Consider the following 15549-nt stretch of genomic DNA (forward strand, 5'->3'; position numbering starts at 1 on the left):
TCAGTTTCCTCATTTATAAATTAGGGACTTACCTTACAGAGTAATAGTGTGTATCAAATGAGATGCCATTATGTAAAATGATTAAAGCACTTTATGTTTGAGCTATTATTATTAATCAATAAACAAGTGATTAATGCATTGGAGGAGGAACTTAATAACCATTTCCTCCTGGATAGAACTGCTTTGAATGAGGAACAGCAAAACAGTGAGTTTAGCTAGGCAATATTTGTGCAGAGTATTATTAGTCTTGTAGGTGAGTGGAGCTTGGGTTGAGACCTCTCCTCCTTTCCTCTCATCTGTGAAAAGCATGGGGCAGAAAATACGTCACTCCTGTTTTAACTCTGCTAGAAATTCTTATTGAACTTGTGCATAAGCTGCATTTTTTCTTTGAGGTTTTGTTTGTAGGATTTTTAAAAAATTATTTTCTTCTGGGTTTGTGTTTTTAGCTTCCCTGTCACTATAGTACTTCTTTACAGTGGAGTTCCTTTTTGTTTTCCCAATTTTAATCTTTTTAATTCCTCCTACTGCTTTTACAGCTTAGTCTGGGGGTCTTTCTGTACACTAACCTACTGGTCTGACCCCAGCAGCTTCTTGACCTAGGTTTGCATGTCAGAAAATAGCTGTTGGACTCAGTCACTGTTAAATTACTGAGCTAATATCTCTTCTTTGGTCTAGGCCTCCTGCCCTTGTTATTCATAAAGGGTAGAAATGAGTCACTGAAGGCTTTGACAGTGGGCTAAAGAGTGAAATGAGTTACTGCTTTGCTCTTGGCATCAGTTAACTTGCTTTGTTTTTGGAATTTGTTCATCCACAGCTAGACCCATGCTCTTCTCTGATCCTCTGTGCCTTGGTTCTCTGACCTGGAACTGGGTAATGGGAAGCAGGGCTGCCAGGTGGCATTTATTCCTATACTCAGCCCTATTTCAGGGATCCCTTGGGATTTCTTTCTACCCTGGTATTTCCTGCCTTGATGTTCTGCCTCTACCTTTCCCCTGATCCAGAGTACTAGAACGCTATATGCTGAATGCATTTCTGACCTCCAATGGAAACTGTCCCCAGTTTCCACAGACCTCTTTATCTAAGCCTCTTAGATAAAGCCACTGTGACTTGTTCTTCATTTTCCTGAGCAGAATTCAGACTGGTATATTTTCTAGGTCCTTATAGAGAAGGAAGAGTTAGCAAGCAAGGTTCAAATGCTTCCTCTACCTCTGCCATCTTGCCTCAGTTGTTCCTTCCCCCTCTTTCAACAAACAATCTGCTCAAGTACAAAAAAGGTCAATTACCAATTCACCAATTGGGTTCTTCCTTAACAATTCCTCCAAACTCGCCAGTAGTTCTAGAGCCACACTATTCCTTATAATTAGGACTTTCTGGAAACAACAAAAAAAAGTTTGATATCCATGTTATGACATTCACATATAAATAAAATAAAATAAATGTATAAAAATATAGTTAGGGTTTATCTAGAATCTCCTTTTTATAACTGAAAAATAATTTGTACATAAACAATAAGTCCAGGCTCTTTGACTATAGGGATTACAATAGGAATGCTCCTTCAAAAGTTCTGATCATAACCTTTTTATAACTCTGTAATTTGAGGTCTTTTTTTAAAGTTTTCTTTTATTTTTAATTTATGGAATAAAACAAGCATTTCTATAATACAGTATAATTTTAAAAAGATGATTGCGCATGAAACTGAAAATCTATTATTTGAGATCTTAAAGAGTAATTTAGGTAGCACACATGAATGGCTGAGACTGGTTTTTGAACTCAGATATTTCTTATACCCAGTCTAATACACTATCTATTACATATTCAATATGCTATCATACTTCTTACCTGGATGCTCACTGAGACTTCACCATTGTCTCCTGAAATTCAATTCTGAAACTCATTCTTCTTCAGTACTCCCCTGCTCCTTGGATCACCCTTTCCCTCTGATTGGAGTCCCAGGGTGGAGCGTCTCCTCTCAGATCTTCTATTTAAAGAGAGGGCATAGGCAGACACTCATCAAATCCTACCTTGCTGTATGAGTTAAACCAATCATATCAGGGGCAGTTAGGTGGCACAATGGATAAAGCACAAGCCCTGGAGTCAGGAGGACCTGAGTTCAAATCCAGCCTCAGACACTTGACACTTGCTAGCTGTGTGATCCTAGGCAAGTCACTTAACTCTCATTGCCCTGAAAAAAACAAATAAACAAACCAAAAAACCAATCATATCTCCTCCTCCCCAGCTCTTTTTATGTGTTTTCTCTTTGAGGATAAGGGCTGCCATTTGTCTTTCTTTATATCCCTTGCACTTAGCACAATGCCTGACACACAGGAAGTACTTAATCAATGTTTATTGATTGATTTTGCTTCACATAGTTAAAAACATAGATAGGATATGAGGGACTATTGCATGTGATTTCATTGAAACAAAATACTCTGAGCTCAATGAACTCCCTCTATCAGAGTAGGTAGGTGACTTCTTGGTAAGTTATAATTTTGGAGAGTTACCTAAATCAGTGACTTGTCTTGAGTCACACAGCCAGTATTTGTCAGAAGTGGTACTTAAATCTAGGTCTACTTGGCTCTGAGGCTGGCTCTCTCTCCACTTTATATATCTACAATATTGCCTTGCTAAAATTTTATTTTGGTAAATATTACCAAAATGACTCAGCTTCTTTTAAAATAAAATTTAAAAGTTGCCTACTTTCAAAGCACTGCTTAAAATGCTAGGTGAGAAAGTATACTGGACTGTGTGGGCTACAACTATCAGTCAGGGCTAAAGCCTTCACTTGGAGTAATCATTCCTATTTATTTCTAATTAGAGTAATGCATCTGAAAATGTTTTCCTTCCTAACCAACCACAAGGAGCTGAAACACTCCCTTCTGGGAAAGTGAGCAGATGGTGTCTCCTCATTTACTTATCCTATACTGGCAGGGAAGAAGCAATGATTTCATAGCTCTTTCGCATTTCTTCTGCCTAGGATTTGGCTAGGTGTCTAGTCTGAGGTCAAGATTTCTTCAGCAATCTTGTGTCCAGTTCCTTTTGTCTGACGTTCCTTTGATCCTGACCCAACATCATCAATGCTTTGCTTCTATGACGCTCACCAGATCTATTTCCCTTGGCAGGATCCTTCTTTTCTCCTGGTTGTAAGAATCTAGCCAGTAATGAGGTGGTAAACTCTTGTCTGAGCAGCAGGAGTCAGGCTTTCTTTCTTTCATTAACTTTCTTGGGCTGTAGCCACAGCAAAGAGACTTTGGGAGTTGAGTGCTCAGCCTTCTCCAGAACCAGTCATTTTCTCACATGGATTCACATGGCCCCAGTGGCCCCTGTTGCCCCTTCACCCTTCTCTTCCCCTTTTTAATAGTTTAAAAACATTTTTATTTTCAAAACTCTCTGCAGCTTCCATGGGATGGTTAAGCTGAACCATTACTTTTTGAAAAAAAATATTTATTTTAAGTTTTCTCAATTACATGTAAAGATATTTTTTGAGTTCTAAATTTTTCTCCCACCCTCCCTTCCCTTCCCCGTCTCGAAGGCAGTATGCAATTTGAAATAGGTTATATGTTACAATCATGTTAAGCATATTTCCACATTTATCTAAATAAAAGGAAAAAAGATAAACAAGAACAATAACAAAAAAGGCAACAACAAAAGTGAAAATAGTATGCTTCAGTCTGCATTCAGATACCATACTTCTTTTTCTTAATGTAGAGAACATTTTCCACTATAAGTTTTTTGGCATTGTCTTGGATCATTGCATTGCTAAAAAGAACGAAGTCCATCACAGGTGATCATCACAAAATGTTGCTGATACTGTGTACAATGTTCTCTTGGTTCTGCTCATTTCACTCAGCATCAATTAATATAAGTCCTTCCAGATTTTTCTGAAATCCTTCTGTTCATCATTTATTATAGCCCAATAGTATTCTATTACATTTATATACCACAACTTGTTCAGGCATTCCCCAACTGATAGGCATCTCCTCAATTTCCAATTCTTTGCCATTGCAAAAAAGCTACTATAAATATTTTTGTATATGTGGGTCCTTTTCCCTTTTCCATTATTTCTTTGGCATATGGACATAGTAGTGGTATTGCAGGGTCAAGGGGTATGCATTTTTAAAGCCTTTTGGGCACTGAGCCATTACTTTTTGCTTAGATTCTATTTAATGTCCTGGCTTTTCCATTAGCTTTAGAGAAGAGCTGGGGTATATTGGGAAGAGTAGTAGGTGTACACACAGGAGACCTGGATTTGAGTTCCAGTGCTAATGCTTGTTAAATGTGTGATCTTGGAGAAATCACTGAACTTCTTCTCTAAGCCTGAATTTCTTCATTGGGAAAATAGGCATAGTGGTGCTTAAATCATCTAACCCACAAGGCTGGCATGAGAAAAATACTTTATCAGCTTAAAGAATTACAAAGGCAGCTAAGTGTCACAGTACATGGAGTGTTGACGTAGAATTGATAAGACCTGTATTCAAATCTGGCCCCAGATACTTATTAACTGTATAACCCTGGGTAAGTCACTTACCCTCTTTCTGCTTTGCTATCCTTAGCTATAAAATGGGGAAAATACCGCCACCTACCTCCTGGAATTGTTATGAGTATCAAATGACATAAAATTTGTAAAGCACCTGGAAAAAAGTAGGTACTTACTAAATGCTTGTTTCCTTTCTGACAGAAATGGGAGTTGTTGTCTTGGCTGCTTTTTTAAAGAATAGGAATACATTCCTTCTTACAACTGCAAACTGAGATTCCTTTAGGATAACAAAATCAAGTCTTTTGTTTTTTGCAGGGCAATGAGGGTTAAGTGACTTGCCCAGGGTCACACAGCTAGTAAGTGTCAAGTGTCTGAGATCGGATTTGAACTCAAGTCCTCCTGAATCCAAGGCTGGTGCTTTATCCACTGTGCCACCTAGCTGTCCTCTGTTTCTGTTTTAACCCCAGAGTCTAGTAATTTTCACTTGCTTCCTCAAGAAAGGAAAAGATGACTTCTGTTTTCTAGTAGTTCTGTAGATCCAATGTTAGGGATTGCCCAAAGGCAATGACAAAGGGTGAATTTAGAGATGAACATTTATATGTCCTTCACATAAGTAGAGAAAAGTCAACTAACCCTTAAGTATTATTCTCTTTCTTTAGGGGAGGTAGGGGATGGGGGAGAGGAAATTAGATATCACCCATTTCTATTCATCATTAACCGACTGAACCTTTGTATTGAGCAGTCATCATTGACAGGGAGTCATGGAAATGTTGATTAGCAATGGTGTTTATGTGTGTTCATCACTTGATATTAATCAACTAGGAAGAAATAGTAGAAATTGCAGAGGCAAATTTAGGCTTAATATAAAGAAAAAATCACTACTAAATGCCTTTGACTATGTGGATCATAATAAGATATGTCAAGCTCTCAAACAGATGGGATTGTATTATATAAAGATGATGGGATACATTATATATCAGTTTATTACTATAAAATCAGATTCTTTTACTTATGTCCTAAGCACCCTGATGATTGTCAAAAAGCATGAACATGGAATAACTGATTGGTTTAAGATTGGAAAAGGAGTAAACAAGACTATATTTTCACCTTATTTATTTACCATATGCCAAGTACATCATGTTAAATGCCAGGTTTGAATAATCAAAAGCCAGATTTAAGGTTGGTGGGAGAAAAATCAGCAATCTCAGATATGCAGATGATGCCACTGATAACAGAAAGTGAAGAATTAAGAAGCCTCTTGATGAGGGTGAAAGAAGAATATGTAAACACTGGCTTAAAGCTTAACAGAAAACAATCTAAGGTCTTGGCAACTTGTCCCATCTCTTCCTGGCAAATAGAGGGAAAAGAAATAGAAGGAATGTCAGATTTTATATTCTGGGCATCAAAGATCACTGCAGATAGTAACGATAGACATGAAATTAAAATATGCTTGCTCTTTGGAAACAAAGGTAGGACAAATCTGGACAGCATACTTTAAAGCACAGACATCACCTTGCCGACAAAGGTATGGTGTAAGCTATTGTTTTTCTAGTAGCAATGAATGCATGGCTGTGAGAATTGTACTATAAGGAAAGTTGAGTGCTGCATAATTGATGCTTTTGAAATGTGGTGCTAGAGAAGACTTTTGAGAGTCCTTTAAACAGTAAGGAGATCAGTCAATTCTTAAAGAAATTAATTCAGACTATTCATTAGGACAGATACTGAAGCCAAAGCTTAAATACTTTGGCCACATAATGAGAAGATGGGACTCATGGGAAAAGACCCTGGATATTGAAGGCAACCAGAAAAGGGCACAGCAGAGGGTGAGATGGATAGATAGTGTCATGCAAATAACAGACATAAACTTGGACAGATTTCAGGAGATAATGGAGGATAGAAGGACCTGATGTGCTGTGTGGTCCATGGGATAATGAAGAGTTGAACATGACTGATTGAAAAATAACAAATCTGAAAATGGAATGGGCTGACTTTGGAAGTATTGGCTTCCTTCTCAGTCAAGCATCATCATCATCATTTGTATATCAAGCCAAAAGATGAATGGCAAATTGTCAGGTATATTGTAGAAAGAATTCTCATCAAGATTCAAACTGAACAAAATGGTCTCTGATACCCCTTCATACTCTGAGACTATAATTCTGTAAGATAGATTCTATTTCAACTAACTTGGGCCACCAAAACACATTCTGTCGAATACACTATGGAATAATTCCTGTATCATCTAATGACATCCTGTTCTATTGTGGAATCATTTTACCTGATAAACTTAGGTTCTACAAACAAATGCATTAATCCTAAACTATAAAATCTTATTTTTATTCCTCATCATGGCATGAATGTACCCCTGGGTGACCAAAGACTATGACAACGGTGCATGATCTCTGCCAGATGTGACAAAAATGGAAAAGCTTTGAGTACAGGTTTAGCAATGGACTGTCACCTGAAGACAAGATAAAGTTAGAAGGTAATGGACAGAGGATTGGTCATGAGATGAAAAAAATCTTTGTTCCACAGTCATTAAATCATTTAGGAAAGCAGGAAAAGATTCTGCTCTGTGTTGGTGGAGTACCCCTATCAGAGAAATCACAGGTCTTTTAAAGCATGTAGGAGATCACAAATGTGAACATAGGATGTAGATAGAATCAACTATAGTTTCCATTAGTCTTTATTTCTATATGATGTCTACCAATGTTCAGTGTACCCTTGGTATCAAATAGCTTTTTTCTTTTTGTTTGTTTGTTTTTTAGTTTTTGGTTTTTTGGTGAGGCAATAGGGGTTAAGTGACTTGCCCAGGGTCACACAGCTAGTAAGTGTTAAGTGTCTGAGGCCGGATTTGAACTCAGGTACTCCTGACTCCAGGGCCGGTGCTCTATCCACTGTGCCATCTAGCTGCCCCCAAATAGCTATTTTCTTATATTCTTTGATTATGGTATAAAGACAATCCAGGGGAATTACCACAGTAGTAAATATTTTCTCAAAAGGTATCATTGTGTGTTTTATTTTACACTCTCATTTGTTTCTCTTTTAGTTTTACAGATACTGCTTTGTTTTGATTCTATAGCTAAAGAAATCTAATACTTGTATTTACAGATTTTCTTTTTTTTTTTTTTTACTTCATAACAACATCAGTCATGTTCTTTTAGTTGCCTCGGGAAAATTAGAATGCAGCTTCCTGAAAGTAGTACCTTTTATCTTTAATATTTGATAATACAAGCAAAATGCCAAGCAAGTCAAGTCAATCACAGTACATATTAGACCAAAGGCAACACGGTTATCCCTATATGCTGGGGGATTTCATTCAAAGCCAGGAAATGAATGGAGATGGAAAGCAGATTACAAAAATAAGGAAATAGGGAAAATAGAAAAATAGAAATCTTGAAACATTTTTTATCTCTCTGTAAATGATGTAGCTACAGCTCTTATGAGGATTTGGGTTCAAATTGCCTTCCAACTTTCTTTTTACCTTAATATATTATGTACAATACAAAGATAGGAGAGAAGAAATATATAAAGATAATTCTTCTAAGATTGTAAAAAAACATTCCAAGTATAGGCAATAAATACTGCTACAAAATAGCAATTATGTAGTTAAGCCAATATACATTTCAGGGACTAAACTTAGCTGCATATGTTAATGGATTTAGAGCAAATAGAATTCACTTATGAAGCAAATGTGGAGAGAAAAGAAGTCATACTCTGGGATGTTAGAGATGTGGGTTTTATTCCTGCTTTTGCCTAGTATGTCATCTTAAACATGCCATATATCCCTTTTCCCTTTTTTTATTTATACAGATTTGCACATTAGTCTCTCTTCTTCAGTGGTCTCTGTAGAAAAGCAGCAGTTAAGAAAAAAAAATATATATATATAGTGACTTCATCTGAAAGTTCATGCATTATTTCACATACATAGATGTCCCTATCTCTATTTTCAATTAATAAAAATTTATTTTTCTCCCTCTCACTCCTCAAAAGAGGGAAATAAAAATACATTTCTTGTAATAAATATACCTTGTCAAGCACAAACACACACACAATATCACAGCAGATGTATACAAACCCATAGTTTGTGCTATCAAACAGAAATTGCCTGGCTTTCATAGTGGATAATACCTGATGGATATGATGTGGTCATGGCAACCATGTTATTGTTTAATTAAAGAATCTCAATTTATGAGGGATATTAGTGGCTATACAGCCAAAATTTGAAACAAAAAAGTCACACACTGAATGATCAAACTTTGTTCAAGGACTTTGAGGGAGGGATCTTCTAAGGCAAAAACTTCTAGAAATCAGTAAATTGATTAATCAAACAATTTATAAGTGTTTACTACATGCCAAGCATTGTGTAATCATTGGAAGAACCTAGGTGGCCTAGAAGACAGTTCTGGAGCCTGAGTCAGGGAAACCTGAGTTCAAATCCAATCTTGAACATTTACTGGCTGTATCACCTTGGACAAATCACTTAATCTCCATTTGTTTCCATGTTCTCATCTGCAAAATGGGGATAGAAATAGTACCTACCTCTCAAAGTTGTTGTGAAGAAAAAAAGTTAATATTTGTAAAATGCTTTACCAACTTTAAAATACTATATAAATGTTATTGTTATTATTATTAATACAAATTCAAAGGTATTATACCCCCTACTCTCAGGGAGCTTATATTCTAAGGCAGATCACTATATATATATATATATATATATATATATATATATATATATACACACGCACACACACACACATATATATATATAATATACATATACATAAGTATATATAGATATTAGATAGATATTGCATATAAAGGGAATTCAAGGCAGTTTGGAGAAGTACTACACTGGTAGCTAGGAGGATCAGGAAAGACTTCACGTACAGGGTGACATGAACTGAGTCTTGAAGAAAACCAGGGATTCTAAAGAGTAGAGGTGAGGAGTGAGAACACTCCAGGCCTGAGAAAGAGACAACGCAAAGTCAGAGAGACTGGAGAGTGGGCAGAGCTTGTGTGAAACAGTGAGTAGGCTTGTAGTTTTTCCTTATATCCAACCTAAATTTTTCCCTTTACCATTTCTAGCCATGAACTTAAGGTGGTTCTACCTTCTTGAGCCAAATAGAAGTTCATCCACTTCCACTTATCAGTCTTTCTACTACTTAAAAACAGATGTCATGTCCAAACTGAGTCTTCTCTTCTCTGGATTATCTCTATTTTCTTTAATTGATCATCATATAGTATGCCCTCTAGACTCTTTACTAACTTGGTGCTTTTTTCTAGACTCTATTTACAGCTTGTTAATAACCTTCCAAAAATGGGGCACCCAGAAGTGAAAATAATAATCTAGATGTAATCTCATCAAAGGAACACATAATAGATCCATTGCTTCCTCATTCCCAAGGGAAGCTAGCTGGTGCTGTAGATAGTGTGTACAAATTTGATAGTGAGTTCAAATTTGGCCACAGGCACTTACTAGCTGTGTGATCCTAGGCAAGTCACCTTAACCCTGTTTTCCTCAGTTTCCCCAAATGAGCTGGAGAAGGAAATGGCACACCACTCTAGAATCTTTGCCAAGAAAACCCCAAATGGGGTCACAAAGAGCTGGACTGACTGGAAAAAACAACAATAGGCCTGTGAAAGAAATCCAAGGTCAAATTAGCTTTCTAAAAAAAAGTGTTTTAGCTTTGATATACCACGTTATTGACTTACATGGACAAAAAAGAACAAACAAACAAAGTTCTGGTAATTTTCTGAATGAACTCTTATCCAATCATGCTTCCCCCCACCTGATATTGGTGAAACAATTTTTTTAAACCAAAGAAAAGCAAATCTGATTGAACTGAAAATTAAATGATTAGACCAGGTGAACAACTTGACATATTAAGAAAGAACTAAAAATGTAATCACAACTTATTTCAGTGTGACATACCTTTCCTAGGAATAGGGACTAGACCTATGATTTCAGTAGTACAGGGAACTCCTAGATAAGGTAACTCCTTATCAACACCAGTTTGCACCTTCTCCACAACTCAAGCATTAAAAAATCAAATGACTTGCCCAGGACCACATGGCCTCTATATAACAGAAGCAGGCTTTGAACTTAGGTCTTTCTTTTTTTGAGGCCCAGCACTACTAAACTATGCTCCTCTTCTTCAACCACAATAATATATATGAATACAATGGCAAGTGATCAGTGCCTTAGTCACTATTATGCTAGAGGCTTCTTTATTCACTTTCATTGTACAGGAATTTTCTAGCCCCACTGCACATTCTGCAGTCTGTGAAGTTCAAGTGTATAAGAAGAATGAATGGAAGATCAGATTCATTATAGCAGTGCTTTAAGGCGAATTATCTGGGGATTTGAAAATGTAAGCACTTGAACAAATCTTCAAATGACCATGAACCTTTCTTCTTAAAATATCTTAGAACCAAACATCAACAAAATGCCTGCACTTCACTTATAGAAAAAAAATGCGTGAAATTCTCTTTTAGATGCCTTTGGGTGAATGGTGAACTGCACTGAGGGAAGTTCCTACATAAAAAAAGGACTCACATGCTCTTTCACATAGGAAAAGTCTAGAGAATTAAAAAGAGATGACATATATTTCTCAAGACTTGGGTATATTGTGGCCACGTTGTGACTGTGAAGTAACTTTACCCAGGAAAAACATCTTTTGAAGAATGGCGGCAGAGTGGGATAGAGTAGGAAATGAGGGTGAATATTTTGGAAGGAAAGAGAAAATGTGGAGTATGGATAACCATATACAGATTTTTAGAGACATTCAGAGGGTCTGATTTTATAGGATTAACAAAATGAAATTTTTGTAATCATCACTTATAGCTCCTGGGGATAATTCAGGTAAATAAAAATGCATAAAGGGAAAGAAACAAATGTTCATTTGATGTAGACTTTGTAGTAGATGTTTTGGTTATTATTTGGAAGAATATAATTCAACTTTTGGAAAAAAAAATAAGCAGAGAAGCCTTTTTTTCACATAGAAAAGAATGATTCCATTCAAATGCATCTATGATATCCAATGAATTTCTGCCTCAGAAATAGGCAGTGTGTGGATCTTAACCAATTTATTTTAAATTTTGGGATGATATGCTTCTTAGAGAAATTCACACTTAACAGAGAGCAAAAGATAGCCAACACTTCAGGGAATAAAAGAAAGCTTCCTGCATCAGTGTCTAAGTGTGCAAAATAGATTGACTGTGGCAGAGAGTTGCATAGGCAGCCTAAATAGGCAGGCATTGAGAACGGGGACTTATTTATACTTCATAGGGCAGGACTGGTTGTCTATAAGCTCTCAGATAAATAGAGAGATGAAGGCAATCACAGTAAATACATTTGCACACAGCCAATTATGCAAGGTCTAATGGCCTTAATATTTTCATTGACCTCAGATATCTACAAAATTAACTTCTTTCCATGAGGTCAGCAATTCAGCTGCACTCAGCTGTCAGCCCCCTGCCTTAGCACCATCCTCTTTCTATACTGGAACCAAAGATGAGAAGGCAAGCTGAGCATTTATAACTTTACGAATTTGTTCCCAAAAGGCTTAGGATCATATAACCTCTGGCTTTTCTAGCTGGAAGGAGACTCAGTGGGAAAGAAACCCTGGTCTCAGACTCTAGAAATCATGTAGTCCAACCACATCATTTTACACTTGCAGAAATTGAAGCCCCAGGAAGTTAAATGTGATTAGTCCATGGCTCTTTGGCTATTCAGTTAAGAGATATGTAAACAATCTGTGATTTCATGAGTAGATGGAATCCCTGTATGAGATAACTCCCTTTCTGACAGTCAGTCAACAAGCATTTATTGTATGCCCACTGTGTGTCAGGCACTTAACTAAGTACTGGAATGTCCCAATGCAGGTAGTAACTTTCTCTGCAACTTTTGGCCTTAGATGCCTGAAGTTCTGAGCAGAAGTTATATGACTTGTTCAGGGTCACAAAGCTGATAGGCATTAGCGGCAAAATTTGGACCCACAGGTCTTGGTTTTGAGCCTAGTTCTTTATCTAGTCTTCTCTCATGCCTGTTGTTATTATGAATGTGCAGATCACTTGGATTTGATGGAAGTGCCTTATTATGCAAAAGTATTTTGGATGAATCTCTGAGTTAATAGGAGCAAAATGTCCTTCAACTGAACTCCAAACTGAACCCAGATAGCTAACAGATAAAAAATCCCTACCTGGTGACTTCTTTCCTCAGGATAGTAAGTCCCTATCTTATGGGAGCATCTAGGCATGCTCATCCTTGACAAACCCTTTTTTTGGAATCCTGTAATCTTATCATGATGCTTTGGTATTTCCTCCATACTTATTATAACTGAAATTGTTAAACTGCTTTTGCTTCTGGTTTGATTTTGTATGACACTATTGAAAGTTATAACACTGTAACCAGTGGACAAAAAAAAACAAAAAACCTCATATACCCTCAGAAAGAGGGAGTACCCGAGCTTCCTTCTTAGAAGGGGATCTCCACATGATCATGTTTCTTCTTGGGAGAAAATAAATTGGTATTATGTTTTTTTTTCTGTCTGTCTCTGATCTGGTTTTTCTTGTAGGAGAGACATTATGTTCTCTCATCTCTTTTGTTCATAGGAGGAAAGATATGGAAACAAATTGTAGGAGATATAAAATGGATTTCTCTGATCTGTTTATTATTAATTTTTGTAGGAGATAAACAGATAATGACTATATTTAATTTTCATCACTCTCTACTCAGAATTATCCTTTAATTAAAAAAAATTCTATCTCCTTTTAAGTTAGTCAATATCTTTACCAGGATTAAAATGAAATTTTGTGCAATTCAAATAATTTCGTTTTCCAGGTTTATTTGTTTGCATTCATTCCAATTGTCTTATGTACTGCTCTTTTCAGTTTCAGAACTCAAGCTATTTCAGGGATACCAAAGTATTTACGTTTCTTTTGAATGATAAACACCACGATTCAATTTGAGAAACATGTATTAAGGGCCTGTTTTGTATACAAATACTAGGCCAGGTGGCCAGGCTAAAAAGACAACAGAATGCTATTTCAGGGTCAAAATTGTCACCATGAAGGTTATGGAAAGGAAACAAGCTAAAGCTGTATCCTACTTAGCAAGAAAGCTGTATTGAGTCGTCACACCTGGTAAAAGGAATTTATTAGAATAAGCAGAATTGAAGGGATTGGTCCTTGTTATTAAAAGGAACTTAATGCTACTTGTCACCACCTGTTGCTGCACTGTCTAATCCATCTTTTTGTACTGGATGTATACCAGATGTTGAGCCCTATTAGGTGTCCTATGGATCCTGAATTCTTTGAAAGGTCACCACATAAGCGAATACAACTCTTTTGCCTCCTTGGGCAACTATGCTGGAAAAAAATATTTTAGACAATGCCGGTCATTTTATATTCAGGCACAGACATGGACTAGATGATTCTCAAGTCTGTGCTTTAAGAATTGGGTAGGCAACTCTCAAAATGGTCCTGAGGGCAGCCTATGACAAATAGAATTTCTGACTGCAGCAATCAAAGCAATGGAAACTCATTGATGTAAACAGACTGTATTAAACTGAACTTAGGGGTTCCCCATGGGCCCTTTTGAAGTATCTTATTATAATCATCCCTTTTGGTGAATTACCTACCATCTGTATGCAAGGGTGGCTTTGTGCAATTTTAAGTTAATTACGCCATTATCCATAAGCATAAGATAAATAATACTGCTGATTTTGTCTATTACTTGACAGTGAATACACAATTCAGCACATAAACTATTTTCACAAAGTAATCTATTGCATGGCTAGGCAGAGGATTAGAAAGCCAGTATATTTTCTGGAGGATTTAGACTAGAAGAGCAACAAGTTGGGGCTAATTCACCTTGAGTTAGATTCCTCCTTTTGTATGCTAATATATATCATAGGTATGGGGAGCCCTTTTGGTCACATCAGAAAGTCAAGATTCCTTATGATGTCAGTATCCCCATGGCCACACTCTAATAAAAAAATGGTCCTTCTTTCTCTGAAGAAGAAAGTTACTAACAGTTATGACTCTGACATTCAAGGTTAGTATCATAAATCTATACATCTCTTTTCCCATTTCCTAGAGAATCAGTTCTGCTGGTTCTGACCATCATGGCAGACCATAGCCCTTGACTATGACCTTTCTGATGGCTGTACAGAGCTTCACATTGTTCTAGACCTTCTTCATGGGAATACAGGAGAGTGATATTCTTTCCTTAGGTATTCAAATAAATCTTAAAGAAAGTCGAACTTTCCATAGTGATGCTGGATCTAGGGTTATTTAAATTTTATTTTATTTTTTTTTTTTAGTGAGGCAATTGGGGTTAAGTGACTTGACTAGGGTCACACAGCTAGTAAGTGTTGAGTGTCTAAGGCTGGATTTGAACTCAGGTACTGCTGACTCCAGGGCTGGTGCTCTATCCACTGTGCCACCTAGCTGCCCCTGATCTAGGGTTATTTTAACAGGCCCCCTATTGTTATGGGGTTGGGACATATCAAGGAATTTGGGACTATTCGAGTTTAAAGCGGCCAGCTAAACTAAAGGAAAGGGTCTGGGGTAACTCTCCTTGGAAAGCTAAAGAACAGACATACCTTGAGAAAAAAGGGAGATAAGCCTATGAGGCGCAGCTGCTTCCTGGTTGGGGCTGGACAGAGAGAACTCCAGAAATCAGAACAACCAGCCCTCAGCCATCTTCTCCCAACCCCCCCCCCCCCATAAGGGCTCAGGTGATCACCCCATCTACCATCTAGAAAAGTTTTTGCCTTTCTCCTGTTTGAGGGGATTGGTATCTCAGAGAATCATGTCTCTGAACCATCTCCCCTTGAGAGAAGTCTGCTCTCTTGGTCTCCTTTCTGTAGCACCTGAATAAGAGGTCATTTTATTCTAATTGGATTTGTGTGTGAGAGGGTGGAATTCTTTAAAAAGGAATACCTAAGGGCCCCCATATCACCAGTTTCACCCACGACACTCCCTGGTCACAGAATTTGAGAGTTGGAAGGAACCTGGATGGTGACCTAATCTAAATTAGGCCAGAATAAGCATCTTCTGCTACCATAAAA

Source organism: Dromiciops gliroides, chromosome 3 (genome assembly GCF_019393635.1).
Source record: "Dromiciops gliroides isolate mDroGli1 chromosome 3, mDroGli1.pri, whole genome shotgun sequence".
Classification (NCBI taxonomy): domain Eukaryota; kingdom Metazoa; phylum Chordata; class Mammalia; order Microbiotheria; family Microbiotheriidae; genus Dromiciops; species Dromiciops gliroides.